The sequence below is a fragment of the Protopterus annectens genome, chromosome 1.part0, assembly GCF_019279795.1.
Source record: "Protopterus annectens isolate FY-2018-M chromosome 1.part0, PAN1.0, whole genome shotgun sequence".
NCBI classification, from domain to species: domain Eukaryota; kingdom Metazoa; phylum Chordata; order Ceratodontiformes; family Protopteridae; genus Protopterus; species Protopterus annectens.
The window spans coordinates 1,965,225,084-1,965,242,547 of record NC_056725.1 but is presented as its reverse complement, the minus strand read 5'-3'; positions in this window follow the sequence as shown (position 1 = coordinate 1,965,242,547).

The following is a 17,464-nucleotide window of genomic DNA, read 5'->3' as shown; positions in this document are numbered from 1 at the left end:
CATCCACAGGAACATGTGCAGAAACATTTACAGCAGGTCTAGAACCTGAAAAAAAACTGCTCAATAGTTCTCTGTTGAGCAGAATAAATCATAGAGCTTTCAGCCCCTACAGTACCTTGTTGCAAAGCTGTGTTCTCCCGAAAAACCCTAGGAATATCCAAATTAGGATCAGTCGACATCCCTGAATAATTGCACAAACTCCACTCCACACACCTTCAGATAGAAACAACTCTGATCCAAAACAATACCAAAACAGCAAAATCTTCAGAAGTCAGGAATCGAAAAACAGGAATCAAAGTCAAATCCAAAAGCAAATTCTTTATTCTCCAGCACCTCGGTGTAACCACCTTTCAAGAGTATACATTCTCACTGAAAGAATGGATATATATATACTCATAGCAATTAATTTAACAATTAAACAATTATGTTCAACAAAGTTTTAAAGCAGACACCTCCAGTTTATTTCATTATTCAGTCCACAGGGTGTCATTGTATTGTATTTCAAAATAAAAATACTTTCCTTATATTGTAAGTTATATTTCAAAGCATTTTCATCATTACAAAGACATTTCACACTTTCTAAAACTGTTCCTGTTAGAAATGAAGCATCACTATTATGATAAACACTAAAATGTGTGGCAATAAATTTATTTTCCCTTTTATTTCTTATGTCTCTAATGTGCTCACCTAACCTAATACGAAATTCTCTTTTAGTTTCACCTATATAATATAATCCACAGGGACAGTGTAAAGCATACACAACTCCCTTGCTTCTACAGGTAAAACTATCTCTTACTGTGAACCTAATGTTGTTAATATAATTAAATGTTCTAACTATATTCCTACAAACACTGCATCTACTGCAACATCTTGTACCAAATTCACTTAGTGGTCTTGGTAAACAAAATTTTGGCATTACAAATTTATCATGTACCACCATATCTTTCAAATTTCTTCCCCTTTTATAGGAGAATAAAGGTTTTTGTGGCAAAATGTGCATCAACACCTTGTCTTTCACTAAAAAGTTCCAAAAATGTCCCACTACATCCTTTATGTCTTCACTTTTTACATTATATGTAGAGACAAAATAAATATCCTTACAAGTTTTATCACTGGTTGCCAGATGATATTTCTTATAATGGTGATGTTCACCCTTATTACATTTATTCCTTACCATATTATTCTCCTTTTTTACCTTCATAAGGGCATTTTCTAAAATATTCACACTGTACCCTCTTTTCAAAAACATATTATATGTGATATCCCATTCCCTTTGTAAATTTCCTTGTGTGTTACATAATCTAGATACCCTTGCCAATTCCCCATAAGGGAGAGCTTCCAAAGTATGTACAGGATGGCAACTAGATGCATGAAGTTATTGATTACCATCTATAAACTTCCTATGTATATTTGATATAATTTTACCATGTTCTGTACCCTCCAAAACAAGATCCAAGAATATTACTTTGTTTCCCTTCTGTATTCCATCAAATTCTAACCCAAATGGGTTACCATTTAAGTCTGTCAAAAATTCATTAACTGAATCAAAACCACCATCACAAATAAAAATCAAATCATCTATGTAACGAAAATAAAATAACACATTACATTTCATAAAATTTAACTCAAATAGAAATTTCCTTTCAAAAAAATTCATAAACAAATTGGCATACATGCTTTTTGCTTTTGGATTTGACTTTGGTTCCTGTTTTTCGATTCCTGACTTCTGAAGATATTGCTGTTTTGGTATTGTTTTGGATCAGAGTTGTTTCTAACAAAACATGGAAAGCCTGAACTGGGCATGCTCACACACTTAGGCCATGTCTGACTACAGCAGTGGGCCACACATATCTGGCAGCTGCATGTGTTAACCCAGGAACCTCTCACTATCCAGCAATCTGCCCTGTGCACACAGTTACGTGACAACAGACACTTATATAATAGAGTGGAACCCTGTCATGATCAAACATGTTCCGCAGATACCTAAGTTGTTCATAGAAACTGGGAAAGCAAAGATGATAAAGACCTGCAAACAGTATCAGCAATAAATATTGTGCATCCCGAGCAGAAGCATAGGTTCAGAGGTCGATAGTAGGCTATCTGCCCTAGGGTATGTACAAGCCTAGCCAGAGTGTGTTTGGCTTTTGCAGCCCTGTCAGAGTACTACACTCTGCCAGTGAATAGTAGGTCACACAAGATAGCCCATGTATGTTTAGGCTAGTGTGCCTATGTGTAGCAGGGCACAGAAGATATCCCATGGGTAAACATACAATCACCCATACAGCCGTCAAGATGTCCCCTGTAGGTGGTTAGTGGGTGGCTCTGCCTATATGAAACTGTGATCACAATTTGGAGTGAGTGGAGGCCCTGGGATAAGAATCTGTCCTTCCAGCATATCCTATTAACATCTGTGCTGAGGTATATATCCCTGGAGTGTGTAGCTACAAGGGGGTTGGATATCCTAAGGTGGATGGAGCATGTCCATTAATTCTGGGTGGGGTATTACTGCAAACAACAGGCACACATCATATCCGAGTAGGTGGTAAGCCACTGAGTAGAGCTGGAGTTACTACATCTGAACTGTGCAGGTCATCTGTGTGAGTCCCTACATCTGCTTGGTGCGGAACTTATAGGTTCATAGGTTCATAGGTAGATACTAGGCTATCTGCCCTAGGGCATTTATAAGCCTAGCCAAAGTTTATTTGGCATCCGTCTCCCTATTAGATTAGTCTACTGTGCCTCTGTAAATTAGGTCACAGAAGGTACCCTTTAAGATTAGTTTGCTGTGCCTCTGTCTAGCAGGGACACAGAAGAGATCACAGGGGTGAATTTACGATTTCCCATCCATGTGTCTAGATTTGGCTTGAAGAGGGTCAGCGAGGGGCTATGTCTAATATGAATTAGGATTCTATTCCAGAGTGAGGGGAGCCTCTGGGAAATGAATCTGTCCCTCCAGCATGTCCTTTTTATTCTTGTGCTGAGGTTTAAGTCCCTGGAGCGTGTATCTCTAAGGGACTTGGATTATTGAGGTGGAGCATGTCCATTAATTCTGGCTTTGACGTGGCTTTGTATGTCAAGCATAGATTGCCTCTGAGTAGGCGGTAAGTAACTGAGTAGAGCTGGAGTTTCCTTAGTTGAGCTGCATATGACATCTGTTTGTAGCCCATGATCCTCTTGGAGAGGTACTTTTGGGTCTCTCCAGGTGCTGCAGGTGTCGGGTAAGGTACATCCCAAAAGGGCCATTGTATTCAAGTATGGGGCTGATGACTGATGTGTAGAGGAGCACAATGACCTCTCTTGATGTAGATGTGAACCCTTTCGTGATAAGGTGGCATATATAGAAGGTCTTTGTAACCACTTTGGCAATGTGATTATCAAAGGAGAGATTACTATCTACATTGGTCCCCAAATCTCAAATTACTACTTCTGTACTTAATGGATTACCACCTATGTGGTAATTTTTGTGTACCTTGTTTTTCACAAAGGGGATGACTATGCACTTTTTAGCATGTAGCTCGAGCTTGTGGCTCTGGCACCAAACATCCATCTCTGTGAGACCCTTCTGGAGGATGCTTGTGTCAGCTGGAGAGTCAATTATGGCCCCCCAGTTTGCAGTCATCTGCGAACCTTGTCAGCCATAATCCCCCCGTGTTATCCTGAACCTCAGAGAAGTATATACCAAACCAGAGAGGTCCCAGAACTGAGCCACTTGTAACTGGTTTGTATTCAACATGGAACCTGCGATTCTGACCATGTGGGTTCTATCCCTGAGCCAGTTTGCAACCCATCTTGTGATATAGGGGTTGATATTTAAGCTGTTAAGCTTATGTATGATTTCCGAGTGGGGTATTGTGTTGAATGTTTTTGCGAGGTCCAGGTAGGCTGTGTGGACTACCTTGCCCTCATCCATAGCTTTGGTAACTGTTTCAAAGAAATCAAATAGGTTTAAGAGGCAAGATCTGCCCTTAACAAAGCCGGATTGGGTAGGGTCCAGTGTTTGGAGGCTCCCAATGTCTTTGTTTATGAGTTCCATGATAATACGCTCCACAGCTGTACAGACCAGACTTGTCAGGCTTATGGGGTGATAGTTCCCAGGGTCTGTTGTGGCACCACCTTTGTGGAGTGGAACCACTGTAGCTGTATGCCATTATTTAGGTACATATCCTGTAGTAAGACTAAGTTTGAACAGTGACTTAATGTGAGGGTTCAGTTCTTCTTGGAGCTTGTGTAAGACACAGCTTGGGACATCGTCTGGTCCCATAGCTGCTGTGTTTTTTGCTTTGGCGAGGGCAGCCTTCACCTGTGCATCTGTGATGTCAGGGAGGTTACATTCAGTTGGGATAGGCATTTGTTCCTTTGTGGGTGAAGGGGGGAGAGGTTTGTGCTGAATCTGTCTGCCAGGATGTTGGCTATCTGTAGTTTCAGTATATTTTGTGCTGTTATGCAACAATTCAGAGCATATCTGGGAGTTTCCACCCATATTATGGACATAACTAAAGAAGGACTTGTGATTATCTTTAGTGTCTGGGCAATTTCCCTTTGGAAACTGGCCTTTGATGATTTTATGAGGTATCGAAGTTTCTTGCTAATACTGATCAGAGATGCCTTCCATTTTTGGGATTTTACTCTGTCATGTAGTAGCTTCCTCCTTCTGTTGTATAGCTTATTTATGGCCGGGGTCCACCAAACAGGTCTCCTGTTTTTGGAGGAGTGAGTCTTTTTTTTATTTGGGATAGCACGATCCATGCATTCCTGCAGGTGCTCATAGAATGCATTTGTAAAGGATTCTGCGGATTGGCCTGTATTATCCTCTGGCCCATGGGCTTTAAAGGATTGTACCTCAGTCTTGAGAAGTACAAAGTTGACGTTTGAGAAATTCTATACAGTGATTTCCTTGGCTGGGGGTGGGGACGAGATATGGATGTCCATGGAAATTTGTTAATGGTCTGATCTTACCAATGAGGGGTTTACCTCTGGTGTGGAACATAGAGTCCCCATGTTGGTGATGACCAGGTCCAATATGTTGTTCCCTCTTGTGGGAGTGGTGACCAGTTGTTCCATCGCATTACAGTTTATAACTTCAAGGAACCGTTGGGCGACTGTGTTTGGACATGAGTAGTTGTTGCAGTCAATGTTTGGGTAGTTGAAGTCACCCAATAACATAGTTTTAGGAGAGACCTTGATATTCTCCAGTGTTCTCAGGAATGCCAAGTGGGGTTCCTGTAATAGGGAGAGTGTTCTGTAGCAGGCTACAAACTGAAAGGCAGTTTGGCCTGCTGTTAGTTGCACATCGATGGTTTCTGATGCTTTGTGCAGTGCCACTAACCTGGAGGTGTAGGTATTTTTGATTAATATAGATACTACCCCTCCTTTTGTGCTTTGGTCCAAGTTTTGTGTGTGAAACGCATGGTATGAGTTATAACCTGGTAGTGCTGGGGTGCTCTCAGGAGCCTTGAACCAGGTTTCTGTTACTGCACAGACATCGATATTCTCCATACTGAGGAGATCCTCAAGTGGGTGCATCATGAGGTTTAGACGTCTGGCATTGAGTAGCATTACCTTTAGATTTTGTATCCTTGGGTTGTCTATGGAGGTGTGTTTGTCCTTTGAGCCTCACCTAAAAAATGCACTATGGGGGTAGCAAGAGGCATGGCCAGTATACAAAAGCCTAAGGGTGACAGGTGCAAGCCATCCCTAGTGAAGCAGCATGGCTTGTCGGGCATGTCATCCCAGGTTGACAGACACTGGATCCCCATTGAATGACACCAATGCTGTAGACAATTGTTGAAACTGATCACTTTGTCTTTATACTCTGGCATCATTCTTGGTGAGGGCAAGATGCTACCCAAGGTCAGGGTCATACCAGCCTGGGCTACATGATCAGAGAGTTGCTCTATGTCTCATTTCTTGTAATCCAGGAAAGTACGTCTAATGTCATTCATACCTGCATGGACAATGACGGAGTCATACTTGTACCTGCTTTGGAGTGACCTGAGTGCTTGCATCATGTGGTGGATCCTGCCACCTGACAGGCAGCTTACAGTGACCTTCTCCTTGTTCAGTCAGTTGAGTGGGATGTCAGTGTGCCAGACAATAGAGTCCCCAATAACAAGTGTATTTGGTGTGTTGTTTGGCCTTAAGGGCTATGACTGTGAGGCACACTGATTTTGTGAGATATGTGATTCATGGGTATTGTTGAGGGGTGGGTGTCGCTTGGGTATCTGTGGTCAGTACGGTTGCTACAAGTGTTGGGTAAGGTACACCCCAAAGGTGGCATTGTAACCAAGCACGGTTGTTATTAATATAGGGGCACAATGACATCACTTGATCTAGATGTGAAACCATATGGGATAAGGTTGCTTAAATAGAAGGTCTGTCCAACCACTGTGGCAACATGAATGTCAAAGGTGACAGTACGAACAAGTCATGTCCCCAATCACCTAACAACACCTACCATATGTAATGGAGTACTACCTATGTGTTAATGTGTGGGCATGTTGTTATTCTCAAAGGGGATGACTATGCAACTAAAGGCATTTAGCTGTAGGCCATGGCTCAGGCATCAGTCATCCTTCTCTGTGAGACCCTGTTGGAGTATGCATGTGGCAGCTGGAGAGGTGATCATGGCACCCAGTATGCAGTCAAGTTTGAACAAGGTCAGCCATATTCCCCCTGTGGTAGCCTGTACATCAGACAAATATATACTGAACAAGAGAGATCCCAGGACCGAGCCGTGTGGGATGCCACGTGTAACTGGTGTATAGTCAGACATGGCACCTGCAATTCTGACCATGTGGGTGCTATCCCTGATCCAGGTAGCAATCCATCATGTGAGATATGTGTCCATATCGATGCTGGTGAGCCTATGCATAATGGCCCAGTGGGTTATTGTGTGGAAGGGTTTAGCAAGCTTCAGGTAGGCTGCGTGTACAACTGTCCCTATGTTGATGGACCTGTTAACTGTCAAAAGAATACAAACATGTTCAAGAGGCAAGATCTGCCCACAACAATGCTGAAATGTGTAGGACACAGTGTCTGTAGTTTCCTGATGTTTATGTGTAAGAGTCCCATGACAATACACTCCATAGCTTTGCATAACAGGCTAGTTAGGCTTATAGGGCAATATTGTCTGTGGTCCATTCTGGCAACAACTATGTGGAGTGGGAACACTGTTGCTGTATGCCATTCCGTGGGTACATATCCTGTAGTAACTCCAATATTGCACAGTGATGTAATGTGAGGGTTACGTCTGTCATGAAGCTCGTGTAAGATGCAGGCCGGGACACCAACTGGACACATTGATGCTGTAATGTATGCTTTGGGGAGGGCAGCACTCACCTGTTACTGTGTAGTGTCAGGGAGGTTACACTCTGTTGGGATGGATAGTTGATCCCTAGGGGGGATGGGGGGAGACATCTGCACTGAACCTGTTTCTCAGGATGTTGGCTATGCCAGTGGGTTCAGGGTAAGTGTAGTCAGTATGCAGTAACTCACAGCATATCAGTGAGTGTCCACCCAGGTTCCTGACCTAACTGACAAAGGCCTTGTGATAGTCCTACTTGTCTGGTGCAATTGTCCGTGAGAAGAAGACCTTAGATAAGTACATGAGTGATCATAACTGTCTGCTAGTACAGATCACAGATGCTTTCCCCGTCTGGGATTGTACTCTATCATATAGTAGCTTCCTCCTGACATTGTACAGCTCATTAATGGCTGGTGTCTACCAGACAGGTCCCCTGCCCTTGGAGGAGTGAATATTGTTGTTATTTTGGGTAGCACAATCCATGCAGTCCACTAGGAGTGCATAGAATGTGTATTTAAAGGATTCAGCAGTTGGAGCTGTATTTCACACTGTCTCAAGCTCTCTGAAGGATACCACCTTGCTTTGGTGAAGTGAGATGTTGGCTCATCAGAAGTTCACCAAGATTACCCAGGATGGGTGTGTGGAGTGTATATGTATGTCCATTGAGATAGATGTATGTTCCAACCTTACTAATGAGGGGTATATTGCTGGTGTGTAACATAGAGTCCACATGTTGGTGATGATCAGGTCTAATATGTATTCCCCCTTGTGGCTGTGGTGACTGGTTGTGCCATATCATATGAATGTACAAATTTTAGTGACTGTAAGGCAAGGTTGTTGTGGCTTGAGTAGTATCCCCAGTCAATATTCATGTATCTGATGTCACCCAATATAATGGTGTTTGTGGAGACCATCATATCCCCCACTGTTCCCAGGAAAGCCGAGTGTGGTTCCTGAGTATGGGAGGGTGGTCTGCAGTAGGCAACAAACTGAAAGGCAGTTTCGAACAATGGTAGTTGTATATGTATGGTCTGTGATGCTTACTGCAGTGCCACTAACTCGGAGGTGTGTGTATCTGTGATGTATAGGGATACACCCCCTAGTTGTGTTGTCCGTTCCAAGTCCTGTGGTCAGAAAGCATGGTATGAAACATAACCTGGTAGTGCTGGTGTGCATATGTGACCCTGAACTAGGCATCTGTTAGTGCACATATATTGCTATCCCCCATACTGAGGGGAGTCCTGAGTGGCCGCAATATGAGGGTAACACATCTGGTGTTGAGTAGCATTACCCTTAGTGTTATTTAACCTGTGATGTCTATGTAGGTGGGTTTGTCTTTTGAGCCCTGCTCAGCAAATGCACTAAAGTGGCAGCAAGAGCCTAAAGGTCCAAGGGTGACAGGTGCAAGCTGTCCATAGTGAAGCTACGTGGCATGTTGAGCATGTCACCACAGGCTGACAGACACTGTATCTCCTATGAATGACACCAATCTGTTAGCCAAGTGTTAAATGTGATATGTTTGTCTGTATACTGTGACATCATACTTGGTGGATGTAAGATGCTAGACAAGGTCAGGGTCATACTGGCCTGGGCTACATGATGACACTGTTCCTCCATGTACCATGTCATGTGGTCCAGGGAGTAACATCTGAGGTTTTACGCACCAGCATGGACAATGATGGTGCCAGTCCTGTACTTGCTTTGTAGTGACCTGACTGCATGTGTTATGTGGCAGATCCTGGCACACGACAGACAGCACAAAGGGACTATTCCCTTGTATGGACTGGTGAGTGGTACGTCAGTGTGTCTGACAATAAGTGTCGCCTATCACAAGTGTATTATGTGTGTTGTGTAGCCCGAAGGCAAGTGACTGTGTGGCACACTGACATTGTGAACTATGTGAGATGTGGGAATTGTAGTGGGGTAGCAGTTGTGTGTGTGCCTGCTGTGGAGGTCTCTGCTGCTTAGGCAGAGTTCATTTACAGCATCCGAGTATGTGTATGTGTGATAGTGTGGTTTCAGTGCTGTCACCAGAGGATATGTGAGACTGATATGTGGTGTGAGGTTATCTTCACCACCTGATAGACTATGCCAGTCATGGGTCGAGAGAGTTCAGCACCCTGTGTGTCTCTATAGGTGCATCTCACACATATATATCTGGGTTTGTTGTGAGGAGGAGAGTCTTGTCTGTGTGCATGAGGCAGATGTGACATTGTGTCTACATCACAATATTTACCAGCTGGACTGGAGAGTGCACACAAAGCCAACCCCTGGACATGCTGGGATATCATCATGACATACTCTGTAGCCAGATGACAAAGGATCAGTAGGGTGTTAAGTCTGTAAAGGAGAATAACATGGATTAGTGCTCAGGTTTGTTTGTGTTCTGTAAAGAGTAGCTGAGAAGGAGTCCAGACTGAATCATGACACCTCCGACAGCTATGTCATATATAGCAATGTACACACATATATGTCATGAGTCAGGGCCAACTGTACCTGACTGACAATGCTGACATCCTGACAGACAGGCCCATATATACATACCCACCTCCCACCGACAATAGTCCATATCATCATACCAGGAGATATCACATGTAGAATGGATGAACAGCTACCGCCAATGCTAAAAGCATGGCATCAAGTGGACTACATTGATTCCCAATATGTGTCATGCATAAACTACAGAACAAACAGATCCTGCACCTGAACAGTCAGCTGAACCTCCCCCTACACAGGATGTGGAACCGTTGAATGTGTTACAGCAACATATGGCACTCCACACAAGTGTTGGTGCACAACACACCATGGAATGTACAGTCCAGTATGCCTATGAAGTATGATCTGCAAGCCATGGAGTCCATCATGGTTGAAGTCATAAACCGAGCTATTGGAAGCTGACATACACACAACCCTACTAACCGTGGTATGTTCATGTGCGGATCATGGTTTCCAAACATGCTAGACTGTTTGCAAGGCAGCCACACAGGACATACATCACTGAACACAGATACACGTCTCACATACACTTTGAATAGCCCTTTATCAACATCCCAGACACATGTAGTACCCACAAAACCAGCAAGCTGTGCATAAATATGTGTTGACATATGAAGGAATGTCGATGTGTCCACAGATAGATCACACAAGGTAAGGATTATGAGTTCCTGTTCCAGCTGTTGACACCTGACGACCCACGTGGACCATTCCTGGAATGGTATAAAACAAAGTGTACACACATTACCATGTCCAGTCTGATGATGTCACCACGCTAGAAATACAGACGGAGAAGGAAAACCACCCAATAAAGCAAATAGCGCACTGCACTAATGCGTCTCTCTCTTGTATCATAACCTAGTTAAGTAAGGGTTTGAATCCTGCAAATGCTGACTGTTTGTGTGCTTGGTTCTGTGTGCAATTCTCTTTGAAAGGAGTGGCCTTTTTGAAGACTGGGAAAACACACCACAAATGTACATTCCTCTTTGGAAAGACTGATGATGTCACCACCCTAGCAATACAGATGGAGAAGGAATACCACCCAGTAAAGCAAATAGCGCACTGTGTATTGCGTCTCTCTTTAGTATCATAACCTAGTTAGGTAGAGATTTGAATCCTGCAAATGCTGTTTGTGTATGTGTGTGCAATTCTCTTTGAAAGGAGTGGCCTTTTTGAAGACTGGGAGAACACACCACAGATGTACATTCCTCTTTGGAAAGACTGATGATGTCACCACCCTAGAAATACAGACAGAGATGGGAAACCACCCAGTAAAGCAAATAGCGCGCCGTGGTAATGCGCCTCTCTTTAATATCGTAATATAGTTAGGTAGGGGTTTGAATCCTGCAAGTGCTAACTGCGTGTATGTCACTCTTGGTCAATGTGGTGTGGGTTTTGCTTTTACTATGTTATGGCATATTATGATTACAACAGTAAGTGCATTGCACATATATGCGTTGCAAATATATATGTGTACATGTTCCCCTAATCAGTACATAGGTGTGAAGCCTGCATACTACATGAATACATTTGTTGCCATTGACAGGTTGTGCCGCAGCTTCTCAGATCGTAGGTCACATATGTATGTATGTGACAGGGCCATCCACTGTTGTGATCCGTGGCCAAGGTCATCTGTGCCACACACACCCATGACAGTTACTTTACAGTAGTGTGAGTGAGGGTATATGCCTGGGGTATATGTCAGGCATGTTCATACACAACCACGACTGCCAATAATGGACAGTCTTTATAGGTGTACAACCGCCTTGTGTATATGCATCCAGGCCTCCAATGTCTCATGTGACACACCTTGGGACTCCACAATACCTATGGATATGTGGATACCAAGGGACACATGACATAACATGAGGCTGTATGTACACATTGGTACCCAACATACATGTTGAGGGCTATCACCTATGTGGTACTGACGGGATAGTAAGTATAGTACATGTGGATGACTATGCCATAGTCGGCTTACTGTTATACAGCATGTATCACATGACAGGCATCTGTCTGTATGATACCCTTGTGTAGGATATGCAATACGCGGATGACTCCACTATCATTTGTTCAGCATCCTCCTCCGCAGATCTAATCTCACTTACTCAAACTATGTTCAACACAGTAGAAACATGGTTCACTAGACGGTACCTACTTCTCAACGCTAAAAAAAACAAACTTCTCCTCTTCACCCCCACCACTCGTACCTCTCCACTAAACTTCACCATCTCCTCAAACAACAACACTGTAATCTCTCCTGACTCCACAACTAAACTGCTAGGAATAACCATCGATAACAATCTCTCTTTTGACCAACACATAAACAACACTATCAAATCAGTTAACAGAAAAATAGGATCATTATACCGCATTAAACCATTTCTCACCCCTTCTACAAGAGCTACTATTGCTCACTCCCATCTTATATCTACTCTCTTTTACACCTCTCCTATCTTCACCAACCTCAAGAAAACTAACCTAAACAAACTAGCAACCTGCTATAATAACATTGCCCGCTTCGCCACTGGTAAACCTTTTAGAACCCAGCACTGCCTCAATTTGAAACACTTAGGCTGGCTGGAACTACAAAAATATCTTATTATCTCACAACTCACTATTGCCCACAAACTACTGTACCAACCTAATAACACCCCTATAGTATCACAACTTTTACTCCCTTATAACAATCTCACCTCTCTTCGTTCCTCTTGTAAACTTATGACCAAACCCATAAAGGCCCACAACGTAGCTGGTGACTCTCTATTCACCAACACTGTAGGCAGCGCATGGGATTTGCTGCCTAAAGAGTTAACTTTAATCTCATCCCTACCTCTCTTCAAACAACAAATTAAACTGTACTTCCACAACCACTGGCTTTGTTCTTGTAGTACTCCAGGGTAACTTCCCTCTCCCCACCCTCTCTTTACCTTTAACCCTTCTTTTTGCTTAATATTTAGCATCTACCCTGTTTCTTTTCCCTTGCTGTCCTACTATGCTCTCTCCTACTTCTCCCATTCTCTCTCACCTCCTCTTGACTGTCTTCCTTCTTTTCCTCTCTCAATTCCTGACTCCTGTCCCTTCCCTATTGTTTATCTCACATTCTCCTTCTACTTCTCTACCCCTCTGAGCTTCTCTATGGCAGATGCCTTATTACATAACCTTTATGTACTAGGTAAAATGCTTTGAAACTGACCGAACTTTATGTATGATCTCTAACTGTTTGAGTTCCTTAATGTATGTTGATTTTATTAACAAGTTGATTTTTATTTCTATTTTTATTGTATGTCTTTATTAACAACAAGTCTGTTCTTTTATGTTTTGTGTGGAGCTTTCCTCCCCGGGCCTCTACTGAAAATGGACATATATCCAGCTAGACTAGCCCGGTCAACAAATGTAAAATAAATAAATAAAAATAAAATAATGGATTGTAGGCCACTGCATACATTACCAGATGTGGATGGACACATCCCTAGTGTGTTTGCATGTACCTAAGGGGGCTATATGCCAAACACGTGTGTACACAGGAATGGGTGGCGGTAATTACCACTGGTTAGTGTTATAGTGTAGCACCGGAAGGATACAACTGTTACTGAGTTCCCTACGACTGTGTGCCATTTGTCAGGACAACATCCAATGATTGTTTATAGTCATGCTGTTGAGGTTATGTATACTACCAGACCACAAATCATTGACAGATACTAACAGTATTACCCACAGCATGGTGTCTACCCATGTCATACACACATGTCTACCCATGTTAGTACATAACTGTAGTAGAATGCATACTGGCCATTGAAAGATACTGTGACATGTTCACTATGTGTACAACAGGGTATACCACATGTCCCATGTGTCCATTATGCATGTACATACAGACAGTGCGCACCCACCATGTTCACAGATGTAGACTTGCTAATCTGTACTGCACACATCACACACATACAGTCCACTCACTAACACATGCTGGCAACACCTTACACGTCAGCCAAGTGGCACATGGGTGGACAATACATAGTCAGACCTAACTGTGGTGTAAACAATGCTACATTGAAAATCAGAGCTTTGATGAATAATGTCTGCTGAGATATACCTACAAGGATGTCATTACACTTTCCTGTTGACAACTTGCTAATATTGCTACACTGCTATAGTGTCACCCTGTGCATCAGCACCATGTTAGCCTGTTCCTTCATCAATGTTACAAATGACAGGAGGCGACACAGGTATCATCATATGCACAGGGTGTTTTGTTGTTTGCCAGAGCCTGACATTGACCCATCCAATCGACATGTCTGTGTGTGTGTGTGTGTGTGTGTGTGTGTGTGTGTGTGTGTGTGTGTGTGTGTGTGTGTGTGTGTGTGAGGGACAACAGTACAGCATAGGCCAATGTTGATGTAACGTGTGTGTGTATGTGTGAGCCCTAGTTGTATGGTTAATGTGTGTGTGGCTGCATGCACACAGCTCCACCATGTGGCTGCCATATACAGTAGTTTGTGGGACAGCCACAGACTGTACCTGCTAGGCCATACAGATTACTGTCTCCGGCCATGGACACAGTACCTGTGCCTGGCAGGGGTGCTACGGACAGTATCGGGTACCAACCCTGACTGGGTACTGTCCTCAGAGGCAGAGATGGGATGACTGGACCCATGTCCCTGCTGGGAATGGCCAGAGCCACATGCAAGTGGTCTACTTGGATGGTCAATGGACAGGCTAGCCCCAGCATTGCTGGGGCTGGTACTGCCACTACGGGAGCAGCTGTGAACTGGGGACCATCTGTGACCACTGCCTGCTCTTGCTGTTGCTGGCATGCGTCCGCATCGACATCGCAACTGTCCCACACGGTCCTGACTTATGGATGACATATTGTGGAGGGCATCTAATGTCTCCCCCCAATGTCTCTCAATGACCTCGGTGTACATCTGGATGGCACCGGCAAGGTCACGGATGCTGTCATTGATAGCGGTATAATGTGCCCTCTGCGTCCTAAGTCCCTGCCTGGTGTACCGTTCCATACGTGCCTGAGCCTGCATTACAGCCCATAACATACTGGACGTCATAAGACTAGTGAGGTCACTTCTGCCAGGGGCAATATGACCAGTGGTGCTCCCTCGAGAACCCCTGGACCTCCGCCTTTGTGGTACCATTCCAGGAATACGGCTATGGCTGCTGTGAGGGGATGCAAGTGCCATGGGTACCACACTCTCCTGGTCAGTGCCAACTGTATGCTGTCCCTCGCCTATGGCCATTGGTGGTGAGGGATGTATTGGCAGTATGAGTGTGTGCATAGATGGGGTTGAACACTGTGTACTGTCGATTGGTGGACCAACGACAGACCCTGTCAAACCTCCCTGTGTCAAAATACATGTCTCATCATCAGCACTATTCATGGCAGTGGCTTCAGGTTCCCTGCTGCATTTGGCCAGCCCTAACTCAGCACCTGTGAGAAGAAGACAGGAAACACACTTTACAGGCTACACATGAACACTTGCACACTTGCACACATGCACACATGCGCACATGCACACATGCACACATGCACACATGAACAGTAATACACTCCTCACAACAGCACATACACACACACCAGCAATCCAACACATACTCTATAGTGGGTTGAGGTGGGTGTCAGTATCACAAGGTAAACAGTCACCACACACGTGTCAACATGCAGAATATGTGTTGCACAAGACCATACAGTGCAAGTGTAGATGCCCCAATTTAATGGCAATATACATGGCTTTGTTGCAACTGTGTCATTGTTCAGTGATTGGCTACACCCTGGAACACAATTTGTACGTGGACGCAACATTGCTGTGCAGGTATTATCAGCTCTGCAATGTCCTGTGCACCATCACTCACACATATACATGCCATGGCTGCATGTGTTATCTGTGTGACATGTAGATATCAATGTCTGAGTACAGTGTCTGTGTCCAAAGCAGATTATAGTGGGCACAGGTGTAGCACATGCATGCTATGTACACACACGGGACGATTGCTGCATATTGACATGAAGGTATCCCAATGCTCTAAATGGCCAGTGTACAGTGGTTATGGTGAGTTTGGGACATATTGCAGATATGTCTGTGCCACACATGGCATGTCATGCTACACGACTGCAACATTAAACACCACACATACCCAATGTGTGTCAAGTGACCTATACACCCACTAGCATTCCAGGACATATATGTGACACTTTGTTTGGATGGCGACTGCTGTGCATATTGTGTATACTGGCATATGTAAGCACACACAAAGCATGCTATGCATATTGTGTATAGGTGCATATGTTTGCACACGCACAACATTGAGGTGCAAAGCAATGACTGCTATGAGTAGTACTGTGGTCACTGTAACTGGATGGGATGTAGTACCCTGTGCCATCATCAACATGCATCCTGTGGTCACTCACAGCTACTAATGTGTGCTAGACCACCACCTAGCATGCTGTACCTGAACTGTAGTGCCGTGGCTATGTTCACAATTACACAGACACCTTGTATATGGGTGTGTGAGGTGACCAATAGGGAGCATTGCCTAACATGACTGTATTATGTGTTGCAGAGTGTTGCACACACCCATGATAGGACTCTACCCCTGAGGTACAGCATGTGTGTGTGCAAGACATGTGGGATACTGACGTGTGACCTTACAGCGGGTGTGATGGGAAATGTCACATGTTTTCGTGTACTGCATATGATAAACATGTTCTGTTGTGTACAGCTGTAGCAACTATGCATATCTAAGGTGCAGTACAGTGTTGCCACACTTGTGACTGCTGCAACTGTGCAGTGTATGTGCTTGAGGCAGCTACTGACTTTAATGAGATGATTAATGTCTCACAGCAAACATGGACAGCATGCATTGTGCATAGGTGTGTTACGTGTACATGGCCTACACCTCACCTATGACATGCACATTTAATTACCAATATTAAAGTGTTAAAACACTCACCAGCATGTACCGTCTACCCTGCTGTCACACCAGAGGGACCTACAAGAATATGACACAGTTTATCAGTGGCCCAACTGTGGCATTGCTGCCGTGAGTGAGTGCGCTAATCTACAGTGGAGCAACAGTCAACAGTCACAGGTGTGGAGATACTATTCCAAATATCAGCATTGCACACGAGAGGCAGCACAACTGCTAAACACACAGTATACTTCTCACATAAGCATATTCAAACAATACAAGTAACAGTAGTCTACAGCTAGGGCATATTACCTGCACGCTCCATGTTGTCCTGCTGGGTAGCTCCGGCCTCCATGGTGACACATGCATGATGTTGCTGCTGCTGAAGGCCAGGGGCCACCACGCTTAGGAGCAGCTCCTCCACTCTGGTGAGGGGGGATGTATGGGCGCCCCACCACCTGTGGCAAGCTGTTGCCTATGGATATCAGACGCACGCTGCTGAACATGTCTGATTAAATCACTGCAGTGATGGCGTACCTGCTCATATGTCCGGTTATGCATGCCTATGTCATTTACCTGGCAAACAAGATCTTGCCCCAGTGCAGTGAACTCATGCTGGTGCTGGCTGGCCCTGGAAAAAAGCCGTGCATAGTTCTGAAACAGGCTGGCCTGTATGACCTCCTCCTCTACAGCTGTATACACAGGATTGCGGTGATGAGCCATAACTCTGGAAGACAATTAAACAAT